The 27,609-nt window shown below is 43.6% G+C and overlaps 1 protein-coding gene across 2 annotated transcripts in view; it reads left to right on the top strand.

Annotated features, from left to right (window-relative positions):
- MON2 (MON2 regulator of endosome-to-Golgi trafficking) overlaps positions 1–27,609 on the top strand; it is a 966,303-nt gene that overhangs the window by 31,352 nt on the left and 907,342 nt on the right. The gene's annotated exons all lie outside the window — the stretch shown is intronic.

The raw sequence follows: 27,609 nt of genomic DNA, 5'->3' as shown, positions 1-27,609 counted from the left end.
AAACAACACATACTCGCACAACCCCCCGCCCCCTCCCTATATGCATCGATATTACGCAGGCAATTCTACGTGTTCCTTTCATTGTCTCCTCAGCTGTGGCGTTCAACATTTTGAGTCACCAAGCAGGGTAGGCGAGTGATTTTAAGACTACTAAAATCAATTTAGCGGACCCTTTTTTGTGTGTGGTGTGCTTGTTATAAGTTAAACCAGTTATTAAATTCATGTTGCCTATGGGGGCTGGGCGGCATTCGGGCACCTTGGCTCTTTGTCACTTTACATGCATAATCCGCTCAAAACCTGTGCAAACTGAGCATCGATTATTTTGTAATGTATTCTTTACTAATGTGCTGCTTATTTCCACAGTCCTCATGCAACCTGACTAACTTCCTTTAACCAACTTGGTAGTTGCTTGTTTTATTTTCTGAAATCTGTTTATGCACAAGGTCACTTTATTAGCATTAGTTGTTGCAGTAAAACATTCTTGTAACTCAATTGGTATTTGTGCATCACCTTTGCACTCTGATTAATTATAAATTCGCGCAGTTTTTAAGACCTACTAATCACGTGCAGTTTTCAACACTTTTTTGATGCTGACGGTCTAAGTCTGCTCTGTTTTGAAATGTTTATATGGCTTTTATTTTAGCATGTTGGATGTTGCTTATGAATTAGTATTTGTATATAAAACAGATCTTCATGTTTGCTTCGTTTGTTTAATGTAATGGTTTTAATTAACCATAATAAATTTGGTTGACTCCAAGGAAGGAGATATCCCCCACATGAGTAAGTTGTGAGAGATGCATCAGTATTTGGAGGTTTTCGGCCGTCCTTCAGCAGACTCCAGATAACGCCCAGCAAAATGATAATTCTCCTTTTCAGTTGTATTGCTATCAATTTTCTTCTACACCTTACAATAATATCGAAATGATCAGTCTTTCCTAGTTACAGTACTGATTATTGATGCTTATACTCCCTTGGCATCTGTCTAGCATGTATAATGCTTTTTTTGTTTTTAGGCCTCGCTGGCGTTGCAGCGCGAAGCGCTGCCGCCAACGAGACTTATAGTCATCGTGTTTGCCTCCAAGGGAGACCGACCTGGAGACAGACCTGTGCACGAGCCGATTGTAGTATGGGCACGAGCCGATTCAGGTCTGTGAACACGCTTCACAGTGGAACAGCTTGTGCGCCCGCAAGTAACAATTATCACAGCATGAGACCCCACTTATGTTATGTTATGTTAGTAGTTTTTATAAGGCGCGCAGCTGCCTCAGCCAAGGGGCGTCCCGGCGCCTGATCAGGTACCACAACACAACAAATCGATGCTGGGAAGGAGAGGAAGGAGTCAGTCAGCGATTGGGAACAAAAAAGTTTTTATGGCGCGCCTAAAGGAAGTAAGGCTGTTCAAGGCTCGAATATGGACAGGGAGAGAATTCCATAATCCTGCCGCTAATACTCGAAAGGAGCGACCTCCCATCCTACTCAGTCTAAACCGTGTATTGACCGCCAGATGGAGAAATTCCGATCTAAGAGACCGCGTAGGAACATAGGAGGAAACAAGCTTAGCTTAGCAAGCTTATCACAGCATGTCAACAGGCGCCCCAGGCTGCTGGAGCACTCAACTATAATTAATGTGCAGTTGAGTGCTCCAGCAGCGTGGGGGCCTCTCTGCATGCTGTGATAATTATCACTTTGGGGCCTCATGCTGTGATAATTAGGGCGGCATGCTCTATTTGCAGCATTGAACATTTTCAAAGAAGGCTAAGCAGTGACATTCATTGGAGACACTCACCCTCACTCACCCTCACACCCTTACCCCCCTCACTCGCCCTCACCCCCTCACACCCCCTGACCCCTCACACACCTCCTCCTCCCTCACACCCCCTCACTCTCACACCCCCTCACCCTCACTCACCCTCTCACCCTCACACACCCTCTCACCCCCTCACCTTCACACCCTCACCCACCCTCTCACCCCCTCACCCTCACACCGCCTCACCCTCACCCCCCTCACACCCTCACCATCACACCCCTCACCGTCACTACCCCTCAACCACCCTCACACCCCTTCACCCTCACACCCCCTCACCCCCTCATCCTCACACCCCCTCACCCTCACACACTCTCACCCTCACACCCCTCACATACCCTCACACACCCTCACTCACCCTCACACCTCCTCACTCACCCTCACACCCCCTCACCCTCTCACCCTCACTCACCCTCACACCCCCTCACCCTCACACCCCCTCACTCTCACACCCCCTCACCCTCTCACCCCCCTCACCCTCTCACCCCCCTCACCCTCACACACCCTCACCCCCCTCACCCTCACATCCCCTCACCCCCTCTCACCCTCACACACCCTCATTCACTCTCACACCCTCACCATCACACCCCCTCACACCCCCACACCCCTCACCCTCCTCACCCTCACACACCCTCACATACCCTCACCAGCATAGCATAATAAAACATAGCATAGCATAACGAAACACAGAATACCATAGCATAAAAAACAAAAGCATAGGATAGCAAAAGCACAGCATAACAAAACAAAGCATAGGATAACAAAACATAGCATAACAAAACAAAACATAGCATAGCAAAACACAACAAAGCATAGCATAACAAAACACAACAAAACATAGCATAGCATAACAAAACATAGCATAACATAACAAAACATAGCATAACATAACAAAGCATAGCAAAACAAAACATATCATAGTAAAACAAAACATAGCATAGCATAACATAACAAAACATAGCAGAACAAAACATAGCATAACATAACATAAAACAAAGCATAGCATAACAAAACATAGCATAATAAAAGATAGTATAACAAAACAAACCATAGCATAACATAACAAAGAATAGCAAAACAAAACATAGCATAGTAAAACAAAACATAGCATAGCATAACAAAACACAACAAAACATAGCATAGCATAACAAAACATAGCATAACCTAACAAAACATAGCATAACATAACAAAGCATAGCAAAACAAAACATATCATAGTAAAACAAAACATAGCATAGCATAACATAACAAAACATAGCAGAACAAAACATAGCATAATAAAAGATAGCATAACACAGCAAAACATAGCATAGTATAACAAAACAAACCATAGCATAACATAACAAAGAATAGCAAAACAAACATAGCATAGTAAAACAAAACATAGCATAGCATAACATAACACAACAAAACAGCAGAACAAAACAGCATAACATAACAAAACATAGCATTACATAAAACAAAGCATAGCATAACAAAACATAGCATAACAAAACATAGTAAAACACAACAAAATATAGCATAGCATATCTAAACAAAACATAGCATACATAACAATACACAGCATTGCAAAACATAGCATAGCATAGCATAAGATAACACAACAAAACGTAGCATAACAAAACACAACATAGCATAGCATAACAAAACAAAGCTTAGCAAAACAAAGCTTAGCATAACAAAACGTAGCATAACAAAGCATAGCATAACAAAGCATAGCATAACAAAACATAGCATAGCAAAACAAAGCATAGCATAATAAAACACAACAAAACATAGCATAGCATAACAAATCATAGCAAAACACAACATAGCATAGCATAACAAAACAAAGCATAGGATAGCAAAACTAAACATAGCATAGCATAACATAACCAAACAATGCCTAGGATAGCAAAACCAAACATAGCATAACATAACAAAACATAGCATAACAAAACACAACACATAGCAGAACAAAACATAGCATAACATAAAGCATAGCATAACATAACTTAAAACAAAGCATAGCATAATAAAACACAACAAAACATAGCATAGCATTACAAAAAATAGCATAACAAAGCATAGCATATCAAAACACAACAAAACATAGCATAGCATAACAAAACAAAGCATAGGACAGCAAAACTAAATAGAGCATAGCATAACAAAACAAAGCATAGGATAGCAAAACAAAACATAGCATAGCATAGCATAGCATAACAAAACATAGCATAACAAAACACAACAACACAGCATAACAAAACATAGCAAAACACAACAAAACCTAGCATAGCTTAACAAAACACAACAAACATAGCACAGCAAAACAAAACATATAATAGCATAGCAAAACAGCATATCAAACACAACAAAACATAGCATAGCATAACAAAACATAGCATAGCAAAACAAAGCATAGCATAATAAAACACAACGTATAGCATAGCATAACAAAACATAGCATAGCATAACAAAGCATAGTATAGCAAAACATAGCATAGCATAACAAAGCATAGCATAGCATAGCATAACAAAACATAGCATAGCATAACAAACATAGCATAACAAAGCATAGCATAGCAAAACATAGCATAGCATAACAAATCATAGCAAAACACAACATAGCATAGCATAACAAAACATAGCATAGGATAGCAAAACTAAACATAGCATAACATAACATAACAAAACAAAGCCTAGGATAGCAAAACAAAACATAGCATAGCATAACAAAACATAGCATAACATAACAAAACATAGCATAACAAAACACAACACATAGCAGAACAAAACATAGCATAACATAACAAAGCATAGCATAACATAACTTAAAATAAAGCATAGCATAACAAAACAGCAAAACACAACAAAACATAGCATAGCATAACACACAACAAAACATAGCATACATAACAAAACATAGCATTGCAAAGCATAGCAAAACCTAGCATAGCATAACAAAACATAGCATAGCATAACAAAATACAACATAGCATAGCATAACAAAACACACCATAGTATAGCCTAACAAAACAACGCTTGGCATAGCATAACAAAGCATAGCTTAACATAGCATAGCATAACAAAACATAGCATAGCAAAACAAAGCATAGCATAATAAAACACAACAAAACATAGCATAGCATAACAAAAAATAGCATAACAAAGCATAGCATATCAAAACACAACAAAACATAGCATAGCATAACAAAACAAAGCATAGGACAGCAAAACTAAACAGAGCATAGCATAACAAAACAAAGCATAGGATAGCAAAACAAAACATAGCATAGCATAGCATAGCATAGCATAACAAAACATAGCATAACAAAACACAACAACACAGCATAACAAAACATAGCAAAACACAACAAAACATAGCATAGCTTAACAAAACACAACAAACATAGCACAGCAAAACAAAACATATAACAGCATAGCAAAACAGCATATCAAACACAACAAAACATAGCATAGCATAACAAAACATAGCATAGCAAAACAAAGCATAGCATAATAAAACACAACATATAGCATAGCATAACAAAAAAAACCTAGCATAACAAAGCATAGCATAGCAAAACATAGCATAGCATAACAAAGCATAGCATAGCATAGCATAACAAAACATAGCATAGCATAACAAACATAGCATAACAAAGCATAGCATAGCAAAACAAAGCATAGCATAGCAAAACACAACAAAACATAGCATAACAAAGCATAGCATAGCATAACGAACACAACAAAACATAGCATAGCATAACAAAACAAAGCATAGGATAGCAAAACATAGCATAGCATAATAAAACAAAGCATAACAAAACATTGCATAGCATAACAAAACATAGCATAACATAACAAAACATAGCATAGCAAAACAAAATACCACAACACATAGCATAACAAAACATAGCAAAACACAACAAAACATAGCATAGCTTAACAAAACACAACAAAGCATTGCATAGCATAACAAAACAAAGCATAGGATAGCAAAAAAACATAGCCTAGCATAACAAAACAAAGCAGAGAATAGCAAAACTCAACATTGCATAGCATAACAAAACGTAGCATAGCATAACAAAACACAACAACACATAGCATAACAAAACATAGCAAAACACAACAAAACATAGCATAGCATACCAAACACAACAAAACATAGCCTAGCAAAACAAAGCATAGCATAGCAAAACAAAGCATAACACACACAACACAACCACGCACACACAACCACAACCACACACACAACCACACACAACCACACACCTATCTATCTATCTATCTATCTATCTATCTATCTATCTATCTATCTATCTATCTATCTATCTATCTATCTATCTATCTATCTATCTATCTATCTATCTATCTATCTATCTCACTCTATCTGTCTATCGATCTATCACCCTCACTCTATCTATCGCCCTCACTCTATCACCCTCACTCTATCTATCTGTTGCCCTCACTCTATCTCTCGTTCTATCTATCGCCCTCACTCTATCTATTGCCCTCACGCTATCTATCTATCGCCCTCACTCTATCTACCTATCTCCCTCATTCTATATATCTATTTATCTAGATACTGATCGCCATCACTCTATCTGTCTAGCTATCTATCGCCCTCACTCTATCTATCCCGCTCACTCAATCTCTCTATCGCCCTCACTCTATCGCCCTTACTCTTTCGCCCTCCCTCTATCTATCTATCGCCCTCACTCTATCTATATATCCCACTCACTCTATCTATCGCATCACCACAGCATCACTCAGCACCACCACAGCATCACTAAGGGGCACAACAACATCACTATGCGCTACCACAGGATCATTGAATGCCACAGCATCACTAGTCGCCACCACAACATCACTCAGCGCCACCACAGCATCAATCTGTGCAACCATTCAACAACAACTGGGTCAAATATGTTCTCTCAATGTTTCAAGCTTTAATACAAATGTCACAAAAAGAGGTTAGTATTTCACTTCTGTTCTTGGATTTTCGTCACAATAAAATACACTGAACATATTCTTCACAAAAGTTAATCACAAAAGTTTAAGCTATTGCCATTATAAATTACAATAACTTTTATTTAAGTATTAATTATTAGAAAAATTAAAAGCCATTGTTATTTGTAATATCAATACATCTAAGTCACGTGAATACAACACATATTGCATTACAAATGCTATAGGTGTCACAAGTTATAACTATTGGCATTGTAAATGACAAAGCTATTATTTTTGCTATTTTCTAAACCACACATTAATAAAAAATGTGTCATTCACAATACCAATAGCTCAAACTTTCCTAATGCGAGACCTTATGCATTGCAAATGCTTGTTTTAAATGGAGCTCCTTCCTTTCCCTTATGAAGGGAGTTCTCACCATAATCACATACTGTTTTCAGTTCGAAGCCTAACAAACAGCACAGCTGTTTATATCTGTTTTTTTGGTCGAGCCTTGAGGCAGCGCACATATGCTGCTCTGCAAAGCATGCTGAAATCCCTCTCTAGGCTTTTAGGCACGGCCATACTTTCCATTGGTTATTTTGTGTGACCTTCTAAAATACTGGCTTTTCATTGGTTGAATTTGTCCCTCCTTTGTGTGCTTGGTTCCCTCCCATGGCGACTGGCCCTCTTACATGTACTCATTCTTTCCTGGCGCACTATGCTGGTTGCGCCTCGCTATTTCTGTTTTTCCTCTCGGCTCGTGTTCTGTTGGGAGAAGCGGAGCTTGTGGACGATTGGCCTTCCGAATGCTTGTGTTTTCACACTTTAAATGAAATGCGCTTATCACCAGAGGTAAATCATTAATCCTTATTGAGGGTAGAGGGTAAACCACAAACCTCGCTAGTGTGCACTTACTGAGCAGTAATTGCCCCGCCCGCCGTTGCCTCGCTGGGTGTCCCACAGACAGCCTGCGCTGCTTTAATTTCCCATTTCCTCTCAAGGGCTTCTCGAAATGTTTTGAGGCTTTGACTAGTGCCCCTCGGCTGGCCTTCTGCTACATGTGCTATGATGCAGGTACTATTTGCACTAGGACGCAATCAAATCTTTGTTTTTTTAAACACATCCCCACTTTCTTCTCCCCTTCCACCTCCTTGTGCCAAGCGCGGAAAATCATGATGCGCGCACTTAGGACCCGGCCCCCCGGGCCCCGCCTCCGGTCTCTTGTGGTTGGGCGGCCGAGTAGTCCAACGGGCTTGTGTTTCACTGCCTTTCCATACAATGAATACATCGTCCATGTACCACAGCCAAACAACCACATTGTCAAAGTCAGGTAGTAGTAGTGTATCCCTGCGGATTTCCTCTTCCCACTTACATAGGAAGAGGTTCGCAAAGCTAGGTGCGATGCATGTACCCATTCTCGTGCCCCGCATTTGCCTGTACAGCTCGCCATTAAACATAAAAATGTTATTGGTAAGGCAGATCATTCTCATTTCTCCGAGCATACGTGTATGTTCCAGATATTCAATGTTTTTGGCCTTCAGAAAGTGTCGACCTGCTTCAATCCCCTTGGCGTGATCAGTGATGGTGTAAAGTGAATTTACGTCCAGGTTAATAAGGGTATACTCCTTATACCATGTGAGCCCCTCAATTTTGTTAAGGAAGTCCTTTGTATCCCGAACATGTGAAGGCAAAGATGTAACATATTCACGTAGGAAATGGTCAACATATTTAGAGATGTTTCCACATAAATTTCCTAAAGATGACACAATGGGCCTACCAGGAGGGATATCAGGGTGTTTATGTATCTTGGGAGAAGGTACAGGATAGGTAGCTTGGGATAGTCTTTTTTTTTTTTACCGGCATCACGCACCACCTGGCAGCGGGCTTGATCTCAGAAGGACTGGCCCTAGGGATCCCGAAGTGGCAATCCGCCAGGCCCCTCCTTGCCAAACTCCACTGGCTCCCTGTCACCTCAAGGGCAGCCTTCAAGATCGGCTGCCTCATCTTCAAGTCGTTAGTTGGGCCTTGTCCCGCCTTCGTGAAATCCCTCATCAGACCCTACTGCCCACCCCGGAACCTGAGATCCTCTCATCTTCACTTCTTGACTGTCCCCTCTTACAAGCTCTGCAGATCTGGAGGCCGGAGATTTGCATACCTGGCCCCCAAGCTCTGGAACTCTTTTCCTCTTTCTCTTAAAACCTCTAACTCTCTGACTCTCTTCCGTAAGTCCTTAAAAACCTGACTTTTCCCCCAATCTGGTTAGTCCCTCTGTCCCCCCTACTTCCAACCAGCGCCAGGAAACCCATGGTGTCAGTGCGCTTTACAAGCACCCCTTACAATACAATACAATACAATACAAGGAACCTCTTTTTGGAAATATATATTAATTTTTGCGTGCATTCGCTCATGGCATGGCATTGTTTTTATTTCTGTTGGTGAGCTTACAGCTTTTAAATTCATTGTGGTAGTAAGGTAACTGTGGTATTTTAAAATTACTGTGACAACATTTTTAAACTAATATATTCTACCCGCACTCACATCTCTCTTCTCACTCTACTCGATATTTCTATGCTCCTCGGTCTGCTGCCGCATTGCTTACTGTTGATTGTGCGGAGGGAGCCTAGGTTCTTTACTTCTTTCTTTTCCTTCGGCAGACTGTATTTTAGAATGACAGCGGTCTAGTTGTTTTCCACTGCCTGTGCATAAATCCAAAGGCTGGCGCTGATGAGCAGTGGACGCGCATAGTCCTGCATCTGATCCACCAGAGGTAGACACCTCATCTGGGAAAAGTTATGACAGCAATGACAGCAATGACATAATGAACTTGGGCCCAGCTGTCGGCATTGCTTCCCCACCCTCTACTTTGTCTGGAGGGACCATTCTCTTGTTTTAAATGTAAATTGTCAATGCTCCTCTGATCAGTTAACTTTTCCTTCTAGTAATTAGCGAAAGCCTAATTTTCCTAAATTTGCACCCCAACCATCCAACTACCTTGTTTACTTATAGCAGTGGCACACCTAAGGTGCAGCAGCCCAGCTCTTCTGTGCTAAACTGTATTTATTTTAATGTCTGGTCCATCCCAAAAAATTTGATCACGCACCAGCAACCAGATATATGCTTTATCACGGAGACCTGGCTCTATTCTGTGGCACATCCTTACATTCTCATTGCGTTCCTTGACAACTATAAACTGGTCCGACTGGACAGGGAAGTAAGGCTAGGTTGGGGGGGAGGGGGTAGCTATTGCTTTTCGGGGCACTCTCAAAATGGAAATAATTGACTCAGTACTTACCAATTGGGCGGAGATAGTGATATTCAAAGTTGAAACCCCCCTGGCGACATATGGAAAGGAGCTGTAGTTTTTCTTCCCTCTGGCACTAAGAAAGATTTTAGCCTTAAATTTATAGAACGAAACACTCCTAATGTGCTATCTATGCAGAATTTCCTTCTGATAGGGGACTTCAACTATCATAGCCACTGACCAAGATATTTCTATCTTGTTGTCCAATTTTGAAAAGCTAGATCTCCATTTGATAAAAACAGGCCCAACACACTCGGCTGGTCACACCTTAGACCTCATGTTTTCTAAATCAAAGCTTTTGCATGCTGATTTGCTCAAACCTCTTGCCTAGACTATAATTATTATTTTTTTTAAATCCCCGTTTATATCAATTCTACTAAACCCACACTGGTAAGTTGTGTGAGATCAAGACTATGGAAGCAGGTCACTAGAAAGTTTTCAATCTTTTATGGCCCCTGACTTGGAAATCTACTGGATTTTAACTCCTCCTGGACTACATTTCAAGACTCCTTTTCTTGTGCATTGGATACAGCTGCCCCCTATAGATCACACATCACTAAATCTTGCTGACCTAATGCCCGATGGTACACTGCTGAACTGAGAATCAACAAATCAATCTATAAGATTGGAGCGTAAATGGAGGTCCTCTAAAAATGTCCTGAACAAACCTCATTTACAAAGTAGCGCTAGGAGCCCATCACATTAGAATTAGTACCTTACAAAGACTCTATACTGTCAACTGAATTGACCAGTCAGGGAACTCCACCAAAGAACTATTAAAGGTCCTAAAGGAGCACTCTAAACCATGTGCCTGCATCTCAACAATTGCTGCCTCTCAGACACTCCGTGACACCTTAGCTACCCATTTTGAAATTAAAATAGAGAATATTTATTGTCATTTCCACAATAATTCTACTGCTCCAATCTATATTTGTCCTGCTAACTCTTCTTGGAACAACACTCTTGCAGCGTTGGAGAGGTTTGAGCCTATTGCACAAACTCAACTGCTATATCTACTCGCTAAAACTAAATCTGCTTATCCTTCTGACCAGCGTCCTCTCATATTATACCCATGCTTTCACCCTTCTTGCACCCCCAGTTATATCTTTATGCAACCTATCCCTGTCCTTAGCTGCAGTTCCTCGGGAATGGAAAGCCACCCATGTCACACCCATCCTAAAAAGAACTCATGCAGATCCTATGGAGTCGGCAAATTATCATTCTTTCTCTCTCCTTCCTTTGATAGGCAAGGTGCTTGAGTCGCTTATTAACAAACAGCTTTACTCCTGTTTGGAGACTCCTCATCTGCTGGATGCTTCCCAATTGTGACTGTGCCTGTTTTTCAGTTTTTTCTGTGTTTTTGCTGTTCACTGTGCCTTGTTGTGTTTTCGCTGCCCTTTGCCCACTTCTGCTGCCCCGCGGCCCCTCCTTCCTGCCGGTTTCCCACTCCCAGCTGCATTTCCCTTCCCTGCCACCTATTTAACAGCGGCTGCTGCGCGACGGGTTGAGCAGGACCTCTGACCTCTGGCCAGTGATCCCTGCTCTCCCCTCGCGCAGCTCTGTCTCTTCGTCGCTGCCCCCAGTACCTCTTTCTGGTAGGTGTTCGAGGCCCTCCTCTTCCCACAGGCTCCTGCCTGCGCCTCATGCCTGGTGGTCCAGAGGGAGAGCCTTGCTCTTCTGCTGGTCCGCTCGGCTACCTTCTCTGTTATGTCTTTTGTCTGTTTTGCCTGTTGCTGTTCCTCTTTCTGTCTGTGTTTTGCCTGTTACTCTGTCTTTTTTCTGTTAATCTGTCTTTTCTGTTACTGTGCCTTTTTGCGATTGTGCCTGTTTTTCATTTTTTTCTGTGTTTTCGCTGTTCACTGTGCCTACTGGGTTTTTGCTGCCCTTTTACCACTGATGCTGCCCACGTGGCCCCTCCCCCCGCTGGTTTCCCGCTCCTGGCTCCCAACTGTGTTTTCCTCCCCATTCCCTATTTAGTGGCGGCCACTGTGCGGCCGGGCCACTGGCGCGCCAAAGCCAAGCCTGACTGCGCCTGTCCTTGACGCGAACACGACCAGCGCCAGGGACCCTGTCTCTTCGACCGACCACCCACCGCTACAACATAGCTGCCCTCTATGCACTCAAAGCTGGACGGAACAACAACTGCCAACTGTCCACACCTAACACCACACACAGCCAGTTCTCCTGCCGACACTGCTGACAATCATTCACCAACCTCCGCACCCCCATGGCCGGCGCAATCCCGCCACACGCCAGCACCCCTGAAGCTCTGATGTCCATCCTCCGAAACGTGCGTTCCCTACACAGATACGTAGTAGAAATCTGGGACCTCTTCGACACCGTTTCGCCAGACGTTCCTTCTTCACGGCAACCTGGACCAACTCCACCTCCACTCCCAACATCGCTACCGCAATCCCCGATGGATACAAGATCCAGAGAAAAGACTGCTCCAACCACCAGGGAGGAGGACTCGCCATCGCACACAAGAACTCCCGCTGACTCACCAGCTCCAGCACGAACGACTCCTCGTTCCCCACGGAACACCTCTATTTCCAGATCCATACCAGCCCCAGAACTACCCTTCGTGGCACCTTCACCTACAGACCTCCTGGACCACGAACCGCTATCACCGCAACCATCACCGACCTCATTGCGCCATCGCCTCCATACTGCTCGGAGACCTCAACTTCCACCTCAAAACATCAGCAACCCCAACTCCTCCGCTCTCCTGAAAAACCTCGCCAACATCTGTCTGAGACAGCTTATCTCCACCCCCACTGACAAGGCAGGACACACCCTCGACCCCATCTTCGAGGGGGGAGCAACATCCAATTCAGCCACTTCACGCAACCCCCCTGGACGGACCACCACTGCGTACACTTCTCTTTTGAGAGAACCACCACTCTCAAACCCACACCAAGCCCCCACGAAGGAACTGGAGCAAGGTCACGGAGGAGCACCTCAACTCCTCCCTCAACCACTAGATACCTTCCGCCACGACTGACGGGAACTCTGCAGCCAACAAACTACACAGATAGATCACCAACTGCGCATACCAGCTTGCCCCCCTCTGCAACTCAGACAGATATTGCCCTAGGAAAGCCACCTGGTTCACCCCTGACCTCCAAGAATCCAGACACACCTACAGACGTCTCGAGACAAGATGGAGAAACAGCAAAACCTCAGAAGATCGGACCATCTACAAGAACGCCATGACAGAATACCACAGACTCATCAGATCCACAAAGAGGACCTTTATTCATAACAAAATCCTCGCAACTCAATGGAACTCTTCAGCTTCATTCAGGAATTCATCAAACCCCCCAGCGAAGCTATAGACCTCTCGCCCACCCTGGACCTTTCAACAAACTCGGCTCCTACTTCCATCTGAAAATCAAGTCCCTGTACAACAACTTCAACAAACAGACACCAGACACTGAAACCACTCCTTACTCCAGCAACAACAGCCAGCCTACCATCTCCGCCTGGACCCCGGTCACCACCGAAGACCCCTTCATGACCATGAACAGCGTCCACTCGGGAGCCCCCATGGACCCCTGCATACTGCACACCTTCCACGGAGCCACCACCGCCATAGCACCCGAGCAACGACGCTCCATCAATGCCACTTTCGAATCCTGCACTTTCCCCGACTACTGGAAACGCACAGAAGTCAAGCCCCTCCTCAAGAAGCCTTCGGCTAACCCAACGGACTTGAAGAACTACCGACCCATCTCTTTCCTACCCTTCGCAGCCAAAGTCACTGAGAAGATCGTCAACATCCAACTTATGAACTTCATCAAAGATAACTCCATCCTCGACCCTTCCCAATCCGGATTCCGCAGCAACCACAGCACTGAGATCTCCCTCCTCGCCGCCTTAGACGACATCCACACCCACCTCGACCAGGGCCACACTGCCGCCCTCATTCTACTTGATATCTCTGCAGCCTTCGACATAGTCTACCACCAAACTCTCAGCGATCGACTCCACGACGCCGGCAAACAGGGAACCGCCCTCGACTGGATCCGCTCCTTCCTCATCGGCAGAACCCAAAGAATCAGACTCCCTACCTCCCTTCCTCTCCGAACCCACAGAGATCAACTGCGGAGTACCCCAAGGACCATCGATCAGCCTCACGCTCTTCAACATCTACATGTCCTCCTTCTACGCCATTTTCAGACTGCATAGTATCCTACGCCGACAATAAAGGAACCCAACACCACCAGACTCGGCTTCCAGGAAGGAATGAAAGGCATCGCATCCTGGATGAGCAGCAGCGGCCTGAAGCTCAACTCTGAGAAGACCGAAGTCCTCGTCCTTGGACCCATCCGCCTCAGCATGGGACAACTACTGGTGGCCCATTGTCCTCGGCAACCCAGCTACTCCCACGGACCAAGCCTGGACCCTTGGCATCATACTAGACTCCTCCCTCCCCATGACCCGACAGATCACCGCTGTCGCGTCCACCTGCTTTAACACCCTCTGCATCCTTCGAAAGACCTTCAAGTGGATACCCACCGAATCCAGAAACACCATCACCCACGCACTCATAGCAAGCAGATTGGAGTACGGAAATGCCCTCCACGCCGGAATCAACAAATTGTTATTGTTAAGTGCTTTTATAACGAGCAATAGCTACTACGAGGAGAGTCCCAGCGCGGAACTAAGAACAGTCTCTGACTGAACAGCCAGCATTTAAGGGAACAGATGAGTTTTTAGTAGTTTCTTAAAAGCTAGCTGGTCCTGAGTATTGCGCTGTAAAAGTGGGTGGCCTTAACAACAAGAGAGCTGCCACCCAGTTTGTGGTGGGAGAAGTGAGGCACCCTAGCTAAAAGAAGGGCAGAAGATTGCAGTCATTTTAGCGGGACATTAAAAGAAAACCGTTTCTGTAAATGGGTGGGCGCATGAGCGTAGAGTGCTCGGTGAGCAATCACCAGTGTTTTAAATTTGACCCTCTCCGCCACGGGAAGCCAGTGGAGGGTTTTGAGGTGAGCACGCACACTACTCGTCTTAGTGATACCCAATAGCAGCCTAGTAGCCACGTTCTGAATAACCTGAAGTCTATTCATGGAATATCCAGGGATGCCAATATACAGGGCATTAGCGTAATCCAATCGAGACAGGATTAATGCCCGAATGACTGTCTCTTTGGCAGACCTAGGAAGGAGAGGGAGAAAACTCCTAAGTGTTTTAAGGAGGCTGAAACGGCTGCCTACAAATATTTTTCACCTGAACAGAAAAGGAGAGGTTATCCTCAAACCGCACTCCTAGATTTTTGGCGGATATCCCCATGGAAGATGGAAAGGGAAATCCAGGAGGCCAAACTGTATTTCTGAAATCAGGGTAAAAGTTGCCGTAGAGAAGGATCTCGGATTTGTCTTCGTTACACTTGAGTTGTACCCTCGCAAGCCACTCAAAAACTGAAGACAAGCACTGCTGTACAGACATTACTGAGTCCTCAACCTTTCTCCACGTAAAGAGGAGCTGGGTGTCGTCAGCATATGCTATCACCTTAGCCCCAACTCCTCGGCTGAACAAACCAAAGGAGCAACATAGATATTAAAAAGAAGGGGGCTATGGGAAGACCCCTGAAGGACACCAGTGGTGACCTAATGTGAAGTAGAGGCAGCCGGTGGCAGCCAGACCTGTTGAACCCACCCTTCCAGGAAGGACCTCAACCAGCCCAAGGCCGCACCAGAGACACCACTCTCAGTGAGACGGGTGAGCAGCTTGGAATATGGGACTGTGTCGAACGCAGCCTACAAATCGAGCATTAACAGAGCTGCACTAGCCACCGGCATCTAAACAAATCCCTGCTCCGCAAGCTCCAGACCATCCAAAACACCAGGGCCAGGCTCGTCTTCTGCATCCCACGATATGAACACATCATCCAACGCCTGCAAGACCTCCACTGGCTCCCCGTCGAGAGGAGAGCAACCTTCAAACTACTCACTCACACCTACAAATCCCTCTCAACACTGGACCCCAATACCTCAACGCTAGAGTCTCCTTCTACATACCCATGAGAAACCTCCGCTCCGCCGACGTTGCCCTCGCCGTAACTCCGCGCATCCTTGGAATAAGAGTGTTTTGAAGAGCCTTCTACTGCGTTGTGGCAAAGGCCTGGAAAAATCTCTCTTGATCAACATCAGACGCTCCTCCACTCTACACTCCTTCAGGAGGAACCTCAAGACCTGGCTCTTCGACTGACTCGGAGCGGCAACCTCCCCCCGCCCCACCCCGCAAGTGCCTTGGGACCCTCACGGGTGAGTAGCGCACTTCACAAACCCCTGATTGATTAATTGAATTGGGTTTTTGCCCCTTCCACAGCACTGAAACCACTCTTTTAGTGGTAGTAGACTCACTTAGCCTATCCCTGGATGCCGGCACGCCAGCTATACTGGTTCTTCTTGATTTGTCAGCAGTGTTTGAAACCGTACCACATTCCATCTTGATTCAACACATCTATGAGATATGCAATCAGGTCACCACCCTAAATTACCTCATAGACTTTAAGGACAGGACTCAAAACATCACACTAACCCTTTTCAGTCTATGACATTGTTCCTGGACAAGGGAGTTTCTCAGGGCTCCGCTTTGAGCCTTACGCTTTTTAACATCTATGTTGCTCCCCTCGCTCAACTCGTTAATCCCTGTGGTTTTAAAATACTCTCTTATGTAGACAATACCCAATTGGTCATCTCCTTTGGGCAGGACATTGAGAATGTTAAACATCGTTTTATTGTTTGCATGAGGAAAATTGCCACGTGGATGTCCCTGAACTGTCTTCAGATAAACGAACAAAACAGAGATTCGACAGTTTGGCAAATCACAGCTCCACTGGACAGAAGAATTGTGTCCTGCCACACTTGGTCCTTTTCCTTCTCCCAGAAACACAGCGAAAAAGTTCGGTATTCTATTAATTAACAAGTTATCTATGAAAGGCCAAGTGACCACCACCTGCCGCATGTCCTGCGGGACAACGCGCCATCTCAGGAAGATTTTTCAGTGGCATCTGCTGACCTCTCGGAAGACCCTTATCCAGGCTCTGCTAATTAGACTCCTTGATTATGGAAACACATTTGTTGTAGCATCCAATGAATCTCTTCCGTTTAAAATGCAGGTGGTACAACATACTGCAGCTCGTTTGATCAAGAAAAAGCTTCCTGGCACATCTTGAGCCCCTTTTTCACTCAAAGCCCTTCATTGGTTCCCATAAAGAAAAGAGCAGTATTCAAACTCCTTTGCCTGAAGCATAAGGCTCTGTCAAGCAAAGGACCCAAATACCTACAGGACAAACTGATTCCCTATCTTCCTAGAAGAAATCTTAGATCAAGGAGTAAACTTCTTCTTTGTCCCTGGCGTATTTGTACTTCTAAGTATGACTGACGGGCCTTCTCGTATCTTGCTCCGTACCACTGGGACAAGCTTCCCTTGTTCTTTAGAGTATGCACTGAGTTCTCAGGCTTTAAAAAACATCTTAACACCTGGCTGTTCTAATGGCTGCTTCTCTACTATCTGTTGCCTCTGCACCGAGATGGCCCTCCGGGAGTAAGTCGTTGTTCTATACCAAGTATCCATTAACATACCATATATAAAAATGGCAAATGGGATAGGACTAGTTGTGAAGATTTCAAGGTGGGCTTTCTATTGAATATATCTTTCAGATTTGTTTTTTGAGAGATCAGGAATGCAATCTGTCAACACTCTCCCTATGTAATTAGGAAAGCTGTTTAGATATACCAGTCTTATTGGTAGAAGTAAGGTGGCAACTGGGGGTTATGTGCAAACTGAGTGAAATCTGAGAGTGCCTATTGGTGATTATTGGTGTGAGAGTCAATATGTGCTAATGTGAGTGATTCTCTACAGAATGTGAGTTATGAATTTTAGGTTTGCCCATTGTGTTTATCACTTTCCCATTGATTATTTTGTATAAATAGAAGGAAAGGTATTAGTGCAAAGGATTACCTTGGAATTTTGAAAAAGTCGACTCATAACAGTGCTATCTGGTAACTTTAAAGATAACCTGCAGCAGGTGTGTCTCATTGGTTGGTTTGGTATATTACATAAATGCATTTGGCCCTAAAAATCACGTCTTAAGACTTAGTCAAAGTCAGAGTTACTTTATTTGGTTAATTTTAAAACCATCAAAAGTACAAATCACAGAGACAAAAAATTCAAAAAACAATACATTGATGCAAAAAGTTCAATCAGATTTTCACACCTTTAACAGATTTCCCATAAGCCATCATATGTTAAAACATTCCTATCCAACGCAATGTCCCTTCGGAATTTGAATAAATATATAAAATTAAAAGTTTGACCTAATACTCTTTTATCTATTTGTTTTAAATGCCCTTTTGTGCTTGCTTTTCGATGGTTGTTTATTTTTTCTACTCCTGAACAGTTTTCTTTTTCCTTGTTGTTTTTGTTTAAATTTATTGAATTAGTCAATTTCCTTTGTATTTTAATGTGTCTTTTATGATTTGTCAAAAATCGAAATAAAGACTTGAAACAGAACAAACAAAACAGACCTAATCAAAAGTCCAACATTTACAAAACATTTAGAAACAAGCATTTACAATGCAATGGTTTTGCCTTTGTTAAAGTTTGAGCTATTGGCAATGCTCTTGACATTATTTTTATATATGTTTTTTTTAACATAAATAAATGGCATTGTCATTTGCAATGCCACTAGCTTTATCTTTCGCTAATGACACCCACAAACACCTACAGAGAGCCCCCCCAACACACACCCACACAGAGCCCCCCCCCACACACTGCGAGCCACCCCACACACGGGCCATCAAACTAAAGAGGGTTTTATGTGAGTACTGGGCTATTTACACAATTCAATCACTTGTTAGCTTGGTTCACACCACAGAAGTTCTAAAACATAAATACAAACATAACTGATGTCAAGGTGTAGATGTGTTAAAACTAAACGATGTTTTGAAATTAACTTTTGATCCACTTAAAAATGTAAATACATTACAGTTAATATGTACGAATAATATTTTTAATTCATGTACCCAACTATGCGTTATTCATAAAAAAGACTAACAAAATTTAAGGAAAAAAAAAAAAGAATCTAGTGCTAGTCATGACATGAAACAGGACTAATACAGGAAAAAATTGTCATCAAGAGGAAATGGTCATTAAGCTACAATAGGAATATTTAGCCCAACACAGGTATCAGCAAGCAAAGCTGCGCTGTAAACTTAACTCTTCAAAGAGCATCTCTTGCCAATAACAAAGAACCTCATCTCCTTCTGCCCTCTAGAGCAACGCTTTTGTAAATTATATTGAATCGTTCCCACTCTGCTACTTCTCAAAACAGCATGCTTATGAATGTCAATATAAACTTTCACAAACATACAGAGAATAATTAGAAGCCATTCCCATCTTTCATTCAGGAAAAATGTAGATTTGCACAATGACAGGGAACAGTGCTCACAAACAATAAGAACTTGCAAACGAATGCGTCCCCAACCTAACAAACTGCACAACTTTTTCTCAAATACACTAGCTTGGAAGAAGCCACAAGTTATTACAGGCTAGCAATACGTCTGTACAGGCAGGCAGAACAGTCAGGAGTTCAGTTGACCACAGATATCACAATCCTCAACTCAGCATTGTCTAATCTTTCTGAAGGATTTCTAGCCACCCTCTGCGCATGGTGATTTGGCATTCCCAACTTCAGCACACTTTGTTGTATCTCGAGGTTCTGGACAAGTAAGTTCTTTGGAATTCATGGGAGTGCAAAAATGTGTTTCTTGAAACCCTTACATTTGTGCAATAGTATTTTGATACAATAAAGTGAAAATTATTTTGTTTAATATTAAATATCCACCTACCTGCACTGGGCTCTAAAACGGTTACGCTCAAAATAATGTTTTTTTAAAAGTGTGTGTCATTTTATGGAACTGTCAGTGTCAGTCTTACTAAAGCAGACGAAGTCACTCGATTCTAAGTGGTAATTTATCCATTCTGGCACACTTCTGGAAACTATTTATTCTTCAACTATTGCTTTGGGGAAAATGTGGCAACTTACCATGCTAATTTCTCGTTTGGCCACTCAGGGTTACTGGCTAGCTTCATTTGGGAAACACTACTCGCATCCCGGGATGCATAAAGCTTATTAGGGGCATGACATGGGTCTTGTACGAAACAAATGGAGAGCACCACTTATACCAAGGGTTTTGTATGCAGGCAAGGTAGTCAGAGTTGAAATTATGTATTATGCAAGTATACAACAGTTTTAAGACCTATCGCATTCCATGTTGCAGCAACCTGACAACTCTCTATCCCCTATGAATATTGCTGGGTCCCCCTTCACCCTGAGACACTGCCATTGGCTCTTACACCTGTGCAAAGTAAGTCTCTGATACTAACCTTTATTCGCAAAGCCTGGTGGATGTCTAAGGCCAACTGTCCTTTCCACCAATGTGGCTCCAGCTCCATTCTCCCATCCAGGATCAAAGCACCTCAGAGATCTATAGAAATTGAGGATTGAGGTCATTAAGGGATCCCGCAACATTAGAAATCCAGAAGTGGCTCTATCAAAACTACTATCAGGGAAGAGCATCCAGATGTCACTAACCCGAGAATCCCAAAATCCTCTAGAGGTTCTCCCACCCTTTTCTTACATCTTTCAGCGGATAGCCCTAGGGGTTGCTCCACCTCCAAATACCACAGAAAAAATACCAGCGGGTCTCCCAATCCCAGTGAAGATACCAGCTTTGTTTCTCATCAGAGGACCATACAGTATTGTTCCCCCTTCCCATTATAAGCATTTCCAGAGGTAATAAGCTCACCTGTTCCAGCCGATTATGAATCCATAGTTCGAATTGTAGAAGACCCTACTCTCCCTCTCGGACTCCCGTCCCAAAGTACACCTTCCAGAAGTCCCGTCCTGCAGGCTAATGCTTTCCTTCTGATTTCACCAATGACCCTCTCTATCCCTTTCAGACTCCTGCTCCTCTTCCCAGGACCTAGCGTCCTAAGGTGGCTGCCTCCACTCAGTCTCCTGCTCACCCACTCCTGATCAGAGTCCCAAGATACCCTTCTCGAAAGTCAGTTATAGCGTATAGAGACTGAACTTAAGTGTACGCTCACGATCACTAAGAGTCTGCGTCAAGTGAAAGGGATCATTCGCCTCCTGCTTCATTATCCATTCTCTACAATCACCTTTCCTCAGCCTAACTCCTTACCAGCCCAGACTCCTCCTTTTCACTTCCCTCCACCAGCCCAATTTCTTGTACTCACTCTCTTCCACGCTTCCCTAACTTTGCACTCCCGTATTCACCGTATCGTCAGTTCCCTCTCATCGCCCGCCCTCCCTCCTCACTCAGACACTTCTATCCACCTCTCCCTTCCGTGGGCCTCTTCCAGCCGTTCTCCGTTGCTCGCTCAATGGGAGCTTCGGGCACCAGTCGCCGCGCAGGCGCGACGCTAAGCACTCTGGAGATTGAATTTTTTTTTCTTGTGGACAAAGGAAGGAAATTAGAAAAAAATCACGAAACAGAAAGAGGACATGTCGTGAACTCATGTCCTGTATTACAAGGCGTTGCTATAGCCATCTTCGAAAAACCTCAACACTGCAAAGAGAAGGCCAAACAATTGTCCTTAAAACTGCTTAACGCCGAAAAAGAATAGGCAGCAGGGCCTGCTTAGCTCTGACTTTACCTTTTTGTTGTTGAAGACAAGAGAAATCCGCCCGAAGACGTTCAATATAGTGCGTTTCATGGATATTCTTCCCGTTTCAAGATGGCCGACGCCAGGCACGAGGGGCGTTCAAAGATTATAAAACCCGGGAAAGGGAGGCGTAGTCGTATGACGAATATGCAAAGACTGAAGTAAGTGTTAGCACGTGCCCCTTTCGAAATGGCTGATTTTCGTTGTAGCTGTCTAGTTGCCAGGACTTTAAAAAAAGACAAGCACAACTCCCATTAAAACAAGGGATCTAGTAGCCGAAGGCAGGTGCCGGCAATGCCGGACCAGATTCAGGGGCGTTCCCGAGAATTGGCTTTCGGCTGACGTAGCGTGACGTAGCCAAAAGCCAAAAATTCTCGGGAATGCCCCCGAATCTGGTCCTGCATTGACGGACAAACGTGTCTTCCAATGGCTAGCCTTCATTTATGGAGCTAGCCAATGGAAGACGGGGGCGGATTCCAAGCCCCATACTATACTCATTAGGTTTTCGCCTGCGCGAAAAAGCTGCGCAGTGCGCAGCTTTCGCCAGGCAAAACCTAAAAACGGGATAAAACGTGATGAATTCATTTAATACGGGGTCCATACTATGGTTCAGTGAGTCTATTCCTGCGCCTGATTGCTCCTGTATATAACTGGCAAACCCAAAACACACTACTGGAGATGCCAACATTTGCAGGTATGCCAGTGCTGGCCTGACTTGCTCAAAATTACGCCCTCTTAGGAGTGGAATGATAAATTTCCTGTGTAACGAAACATAAAAGTCGCAGAAAAATATCATGTGTAGGGTATTCTGTTCAGAGAAGTTGTCACAAGGACAGGGACTTAATGACCCTTCTTTAAAAAACCCTTTCGGGAAAGCTAGTAGCCAGGGCACCATATTGTGCTTAACTCCATGGCTGCTAAGGCAATTCCCCTCCTGTGCTGGGAATTGCTATTTTCCTTTATTTCATGACGAGCTGGGCTCGTCATCAGTGTACGAGGAGGCTACACCATGACGAGCCCAGCTCGTCATCAGCTTGGAAGGGGTTAAATCTAATTAAAGCAAATAGATGATAAGGTTTATTTATGTATATTAAATATGGTTGCAACTGACTACCTATGCTCAACATGACAAAGCTTCTCACAGTGGGTTTGACTAATTCCCTTTCCTCTCTTATTAACATGGATCTATCCAAGATCTGCCGCTTCAGATCTCTAATGGCCGACTTAGAGAGCTCTGGGGCTTAGGAATAAGTCAAGACAGCCAAGAGATTCCATTTGAGTCTTGATATAGCGGACCCAGGGTATATCTTGCCCTTTATCCAAAGAGATACAATCTTGAATGATCAACTGATTCAAATTAGGGGACGGTTGAGCCCATGTTCTCAGCCAGCACAAAAGGGGGGGCGACCTTAATCTGGTCTGAAATAAAACCAGCTCCAAGGTTCTCATGAATATTAAAAACCGGGGTAGAGGGCGGGACCGACAGCATTCTACGGAAAAAATTGTTTTCGGCTGCCTGGATTTCAGCAGTCTCTATATATCCCCATACATCACTCCCATAGGTCACCATAGGGAGACACTTAGCATTATAAATCTTCATGAGTGCCGGGAGTGGTTTGGAGCCAATTCTTTTTGCAAACTCTAAGATGGCACCCGAAGCTCTAGCTAGTGCGTTCTTTTTGTGTGCGCGCTGGTCTGCGTGTGCCTATCATCGAAGACCACACCTAGATATGGGAAGGCGGGGACTTTTGTTAGTTCCATGCCCTTTCAGTAGAATTTGGCCTTCCTTGCTCTACCTGAACCAATGGACATATTGAGTGTGCCTTCTTAAAATTCGTAATTAAATCCAGAGAGTCCATAAAATCAATAAAACAATCTAAAAGAGATTGTAGCCCTCTTGAAGTCCTTGCCACCAAAACCGCATCATCGGCATTGAATAATGCTGGGATCATTTTTGTACCGCTTTTGGGACGTCTTTACAACCGGAAGTCAAGGCGTCCCCTAGTTTGTTGATGTAGAGCGTAAAACAACAGGGGAGCCAAAATGAAACCCTGTCGGACACCTCTTTTGACAGCCCAAGAATCAGTAAAGCTGCCATCCTTATTATATCGTACTGAGGCTATGGTATTTTCATGTATTGCCGCCAAGAACGAAATAAAGTCTACATCCAAACCAATGCTATAAAGGGACGCCCAGAGTTATGATCTATTTACAAGGTCGAAGGCTGAGGTTAGGTCCCTAAATGCCAAACGGAGATCCGAACGCTTTGCGACCGTATACTTCTCAATCACTAGGTGAAGATTAAGACATTGACCCAATGTACCCTTTCCCTGTTTAAATCCATATTGGAGATCAGAGATAATACTATTTTGATCTAGCCAGTCTGTTAGGCGGGCAAGGACAACTTTCTCCATTATTTTAGCCGCAGAGTCCAAGAGTGAGATTGGCCCATAACCGGTCGGATCATCTCTGGCTCCCTTTTTAAAGATCGGGATGATTACCGCCTTGGCCCAAGACGAGGGAAAGCCGACCTGGCTTGCAGCATTAAAAACGAAGGTTAAAAAAAACTAACCTAATCAAAAGTCCAACATTTACAAAACATTTAGAAACAAGCATTTACAATGCAATGGTTTTGCCTTTGTTAAAGTTTGAGCTATTGGCAATGCTCTTGACATTATTTTTATATATGTTTTTTTTAACATAAATAAATGGCATTGTCATTTGCAATGCCACTAGCTTTATCTTTCGCTAATGACACCCACAAACACCTACAGAGAGCCCCCCCAACACACACCCACACAGAGCCCCCCCCACACACTGCGAGCCACCCCACACACGGGCCATCAAACTAAAGAGGGTTTTATGTGAGTACTGGGCTATTTACACAATTCAATCACTTGTTAGCTTGGTTCACACCACAGAAGTTCTAAAACATAAATACAAACATAACTGATGTCAAGGTGTAGATGTGTTAAAACTAAACGATGTTTTGAAATTAACTTTTGATCCACTTAAAAATGTAAATACATTACAGTTAATATGTACGAATAATATTTTTAATTCATGTACCCAACTATGCGTTATTCATAAAAAAGACTAACAAAATTTAAGGAAAAAAAAAAAAGAATCTAGTGCTAGTCATGACATGAAACAGGACTAATACAGGAAAAAATTGTCATCAAGAGGAAATGGTCATTAAGCTACAATAGGAATATTTAGCCCAACACAGGTATCAGCAAGCAAAGCTGCGCTGTAAACTTAACTCTTCAAAGAGCATCTCTTGCCAATAACAAAGAACCTCATCTCCTTCTGCCCTCTAGAGCAACGCTTTTGTAAATTATATTGAATCGTTCCCACTCTGCTACTTCTCAAAACAGCATGCTTATGAATGTCAATATAAACTTTCACAAACATACAGAGAATAATTAGAAGCCATTCCCATCTTTCATTCAGGAAAAATGTAGATTTGCACAATGACAGGGAACAGTGCTCACAAACAATAAGAACTTGCAAACGAATGCGTCCCCAACCTAACAAACTGCACAACTTTTTCTCAAATACACTAGCTTGGAAGAAGCCACAAGTTATTACAGGCTAGCAATACGTCTGTACAGGCAGGCAGAACAGTCAGGAGTTCAGTTGACCACAGATATCACAATCCTCAACTCAGCATTGTCTAATCTTTCTGAAGGATTTCTAGCCACCCTCTGCGCATGGTGATTTGGCATTCCCAACTTCAGCACACTTTGTTGTATCTCGAGGTTCTGGACAAGTAAGTTCTTTGGAATTCATGGGAGTGCAAAAATGTGTTTCTTGAAACCCTTACATTTGTGCAATAGTATTTTGATACAATAAAGTGAAAATTATTTTGTTTAATATTAAATATCCACCTACCTGCACTGGGCTCTAAAACGGTTACGCTCAAAATAATGTTTTTTTAAAAGTGTGTGTCATTTTATGGAACTGTCAGTGTCAGTCTTACTAAAGCAGACGAAGTCACTCGATTCTAAGTGGTAATTTATCCATTCTGGCACACTTCTGGAAACTATTTATTCTTCAACTATTGCTTTGGGGAAAATGTGGCAACTTACCATGCTAATTTCTCGTTTGGCCACTCAGGGTTACTGGCTAGCTTCATTTGGGAAACACTACTCGCATCCCGGGATGCATAAAGCTTATTAGGGGCATGACATGGGTCTTGTACGAAACAAATGGAGAGCACCACTTATACCAAGGGTTTTGTATGCAGGCAAGGTAGTCAGAGTTGAAATTATGTATTATGCAAGTATACAACAGTTTTAAGACCTATCGCATTCCATGTTGCAGCAACCTGACAACTCTCTATCCCCTATGAATATTGCTGGGTCCCCCTTCACCCTGAGACACTGCCATTGGCTCTTACACCTGTGCAAAGTAAGTCTCTGATACTAACCTTTATTCGCAAAGCCTGGTGGATGTCTAAGGCCAACTGTCCTTTCCACCAATGTGGCTCCAGCTCCATTCTCCCATCCAGGATCAAAGCACCTCAGAGATCTATAGAAATTGAGGATTGAGGTCATTAAGGGATCCCGCAACATTAGAAATCCAGAAGTGGCTCTATCAAAACTACTATCAGGGAAGAGCATCCAGATGTCACTAACCCGAGAATCCCAAAATCCTCTAGAGGTTCTCCCACCCTTTTCTTACATCTTTCAGCGGATAGCCCTAGGGGTTGCTCCACCTCCAAATACCACAGAAAAAATACCAGCGGGTCTCCCAATCCCAGTGAAGATACCAGCTTTGTTTCTCATCAGAGGACCATACAGTATTGTTCCCCCTTCCCATTATAAGCATTTCCAGAGGTAATAAGCTCACCTGTTCCAGCCGATTATGAATCCATAGTTCGAATTGTAGAAGACCCTACTCTCCCTCTCGGACTCCCGTCCCAAAGTACACCTTCCAGAAGTCCCGTCCTGCAGGCTAATGCTTTCCTTCTGATTTCACCAATGACCCTCTCTATCCCTTTCAGACTCCTGCTCCTCTTCCCAGGACCTAGCGTCCTAAGGTGGCTGCCTCCACTCAGTCTCCTGCTCACCCACTCCTGATCAGAGTCCCAAGATACCCTTCTCGAAAGTCAGTTATAGCGTATAGAGACTGAACTTAAGTGTACGCTCACGATCACTAAGAGTCTGCGTCAAGTGAAAGGGATCATTCGCCTCCTGCTTCATTATCCATTCTCTACAATCACCTTTCCTCAGCCTAACTCCTTACCAGCCCAGACTCCTCCTTTTCACTTCCCTCCACCAGCCCAATTTCTTGTACTCACTCTCTTCCACGCTTCCCTAACTTTGCACTCCCGTATTCACCGTATCGTCAGTTCCCTCTCATCGCCCGCCCTCCCTCCTCACTCAGACACTTCTATCCACCTCTCCCTTCCGTGGGCCTCTTCCAGCCGTTCTCCGTTGCTCGCTCAATGGGAGCTTCGGGCACCAGTCGCCGCGCAGGCGCGACGCTAAGCACTCTGGAGATTGAATTTTTTTTTCTTGTGGACAAAGGAAGGAAATTAGAAAAAAATCACGAAACAGAAAGAGGACATGTCGTGAACTCATGTCCTGTATTACAAGGCGTTGCTATAGCCATCTTCGAAAAACCTCAACACTGCAAAGAGAAGGCCAAACAATTGTCCTTAAAACTGCTTAACGCCGAAAAAGAATAGGCAGCAGGGCCTGCTTAGCTCTGACTTTACCTTTTTGTTGTTGAAGACAAGAGAAATCCGCCCGAAGACGTTCAATATAGTGCGTTTCATGGATATTCTTCCCGTTTCAAGATGGCCGACGCCAGGCACGAGGGGCGTTCAAAGATTATAAAACCCGGGAAAGGGAGGCGT

Source organism: Lissotriton vulgaris, chromosome 1_1 (assembly GCF_964263255.1).
Source record: "Lissotriton vulgaris chromosome 1_1, aLisVul1.2, whole genome shotgun sequence".
Classification (NCBI taxonomy): Eukaryota; Metazoa; Chordata; class Amphibia; order Caudata; family Salamandridae; genus Lissotriton; species Lissotriton vulgaris.
This window is presented reverse-complemented; position numbering and strand designations above follow the sequence as displayed.